General features: G+C 32.9%; 1 protein-coding gene across 4 annotated transcripts in view; it reads left to right on the top strand.

Moving 5' to 3' along the window:
- LOC112661764 (keratin-associated protein 24-1) overlaps window positions 1-3,906 on the top strand; it is a 35,007-nt gene that overhangs the window by 15,083 nt on the left and 16,018 nt on the right. The gene's annotated exons all lie outside the window — the stretch shown is intronic.

Here is a 3,906-nt window from a genome sequence, read left to right as displayed (position 1 = left end):
GATTGATGGATTGTTTTTAGGCTGATGGGTCATCGTGCTTTTAGTTAAGTTACTATTTTAAAATGTACTCTTATTTGATCAGATTCTAAGTGATTTTAATAGTTTGCTTATTCACTAGAATATTCTTGATATCTGGTTTCTTGATTTCTATGCCATTAATGTGTTCTTCTGAAAAAAAATTGTGGTTATCTCTAAATAAACTTACTTCAAATAATTCAGAAAACAATACTTTTTGAATTCTTTATTATCCTTCATGAAGATAAAGCCTTTAGTTATACTAAACCAAACATATTTGAAGAAAAAAAAAAGGAGTGTCTGAATAAAGTGAACAAGATAGATACTTTTGCGGTCCTGATTGAATACGTGATACCACTTGAGCATTAAATATGCATCTGCATTTTCTAAAACTTAAACAGGGAATTATGAAGGTTCTTGAGTCAGAACAGACTTTGTTTTATCACAGTAACTTATATATAACTTCAAAATTCCAAAAGCTTGAAATTATAATGGTTTATTTATCATTCATAATACACATTCATTGTTTCATCTTCAAAATCATTCTCATTCTCAGATTCAGGAGTAGGGAGCCTTCACTATAGGAAATGTTGCCAGTAGAGACAGAGGGAAGATGGCAAGAGAGTCACCTGTCAACTCTCTATATATGTCTTTCAACATATTGTGGAACAGAGCAGGTTATAATGTTCACCTTACCTTATGGGATAATCCACAAAGGGTTTACATATTTTAATTCTGAACAATGGAAAGCACATAATATTTCCCCCTTGAATTAAACTTATCAAGTGCTTCCTCCTACCTCCTCATGGATTCTTACCTAGAGAACACTTGTTACTTAGAACTTATTTCTCTCTTTTATACGTATGTAACTAATTAATTCAATTCTTCCATGTACTTAGTGAGACTTCTCTTCCTACAAACAACTTCTCATATCTACCATACTGATACTTTCAATACATCATGGTACCACTACATAATCAGAAACCTGCTATGACCACCACTAGGAAAAAATGTTATTTCCCCCATTTTTACAAATAAGAAAAAGTCCAATAGGGCAAGCAACTTGCCAAAAGACCCAGTTAAGTTGAATTCCAAAGGCATTCATTTATTCTCCATATTACCTATAGTCTTTTATTTTTTTTTTCCTTTTTTTTTTTTTTGGCCTATAGTCTTTTCCATTTAGTTAATGAGCAATCTGGAAGCCTCTCAGAAGTTGTCAATACCTTGGGAACCATGACCTTCAACTCTAAAACTGCCAAGTCTAAACTGAAAACAAAACTATTTCTTCTCTGTCTCAGCCACAGCCCACCCATCTCTCTAGGATGCTGACTAATTTTAATGGTACATACATTTATGTCCTCTCTGCAGTCTTACTTCCTATGTAGATGGTAGGAAATATCCTCATCATATTAAATTTCTCTAAATCATATATTTATATATATGTATACACACATTTATTAGAAGGATTATTAGGTTATTATTATTTATTAGAAGGTTATATATATATATATATATATATATATAAATATGTGTGTGTGTGTTTGATATAGAACTTATATATACAAGTTTTCTAGCCTAAAACTTAGCCTTCTCTAGTGCATTTTCTTCTCTTTCTCTTTTTCTTTTTCTCTTTTTATGATGTACTCTTATAAAATGCAGTAGTTCTTTTTATTTATTATTTATTTTTTTAAAAGATTTTATTTTATTTATTCATGAGAGACACAGGGAGAGAGGCAGAGATCTAGGCAGAGGGAGAAGCAGGTTACCTACAGGGAGCCCGATGTGGTACTCGATCCAGGGATTCTGGGATCACATCCTGAGCAGAAGGCAGATGCTTAACTGCTGAGCCACCCAGGCATCCCTAAAATGCAGGAGGTTTTAGATGAGATCCAGTAATAATAATGATGATGAAAGTAATAATATTTAATAATAATAATACCACTAAAAAAGATTGTAGGCTAGTGATAATGATAAAAGCTAACATCAACCATACTAAGTATATTGCATAACCTCTTCTTGATTAACTAATTTAATCCTTAGAATCATCTGTGGAGAAAATACAATGTTATTAATTCCATTTTGAAGATATAAACATTGAGTCATGAAAACATCTGGTAGTTAATTGATATTCTAAGTGAGCATCAGAGATAAGATTACAAATCTATGAAATCTGAGTATTGAGCTCTTATTCTGAATAACTGTATATGCAGCCTTCCAGGAATTAGCTCATGACCATAACACAGAAGTAAGAAGTCATTAGCGATCTGATGTCAAGCAAAGCATTTTTCTTAACTACATGGGGTAGAAATGTCCATTATGGCATTAACTTTTAGAAGAGACAAGATTGTTGAAGAACATGTCTTTGCAACATCAAAGTAAATTAACAATGAGAATTTTTTTTTTTTTTTAGTCTAATGGTTGGCTAGAATTTTCTTTTTAAATTACAGAGAATTAGAAAGAAAAGTAATATTTGATTTGCATCTACTATGTACCAAGCACTCTGTTAAGTATTTTCACATTTTTTATCTCATTCTGTCTTCCCAACAGTCCTGCAAAGTAGGTGCTATTAGCTCGGGTTTTATGTCAGAAGGTAGTGAGGTACTGAGAGATAACAAGTTTCCAAGGTCACACACAAATAAATATGTTTCAGTAGTACTTAGTAAGAGAGTGATTCATAATTTGTGAAGGCATAGTCTTGACAGCTCCATCTCAAAATATTTAACTCTTACTTGCAATATCTCTTGATATTCTTACAATGTTTTCCTGAAAAGATAAGCACAAATCAGACTTGTATTTCTATCTGGTCACACACTTGTGTTATAATTTTCATAATACTTCATCTTCATTTACTCCTGTTTCCTAAATTTTTAATTTTGCTCATCTGCCCTTCAGTTGTTGAACCAATTAATGATCTATAAAGCCAATAGGGTAAATGTAGCTACAGTATCCACCATCTTAGGTTACCACTAAAATTTAAGAATCATTTGAACTCAATAGTTACAATTTAATTGCTATGTAAGTATGGGTTTGCATACATTTTGTTTTATTAAATCATGGGATCACTGTTGCAATATTTAATAGCACTGGGGCAAATGGAATTAGAATACAAATATATATGTGGTGGCAAAAAAGGAAGATAAAAATTCTATCATGACTTAAAAGGCTGGAAGGTGACCTCCATTACTTTTTTTAAGGGCCATTTACTGGAAAATTTAGCTTTCTTTGATCTTCTGTGTTTACCCTAAAGGATTTTTAACCTTTGAAAAAAATTGGGAAAGAGTTCCATAATTCTTTTTTAATGAGTTACAAGGAATCTGCTGCCTCATTAGATAAAGGGATTTTGTTTCTTATTCTTCAGAGGCGTGGGAATTTCTCTGAATTATCTGATATTAGGGAGCTTATTCCTTGCATCTTAAACTTGCCCTGGATACAGAGCCCAAACTCTACATAAAGACTAACTAATTGAGTGACCTAGATTCTTTAACATAATGTATTAGCTTCCTGTGGCTGCTATAACATATTACTACAAACCTGATGGCTTAACATAATAGAAATGTATTCTCTTGCAATTTTGGAGACCAGAAGTCCAAAATCAGTTTTATTGCACTAAAGTCATGATGTCAAAAGGGCTGGTTCTTTCTGAAATCTCGAGTGGAAAATCCATTCCTTGCCTCTTCCAGCTTCTCAAGGTTGCCAGCATTGTCATCATTCCTTCACTTTTGTCAGCATCACTCCATTCTCTGCCTCTGTCATCAGACTGCCTGGTTTCTGATTGCCTCCTTAGGAGAACTACCATGACTACATCAGGCTCCCCCAGAAACCTATCTCAAAACTTTTAACTTAATCATGCCTGCAAAGTCCCTTTTGCCACATAGGATAACATTCACAGTA

This window comes from Canis lupus, chromosome 31 (genome assembly GCF_003254725.2).
Source record: "Canis lupus dingo isolate Sandy chromosome 31, ASM325472v2, whole genome shotgun sequence".
Taxonomy (NCBI): Eukaryota; Metazoa; Chordata; class Mammalia; order Carnivora; family Canidae; genus Canis; species Canis lupus.
This window is presented reverse-complemented; position numbering and strand designations above follow the sequence as displayed.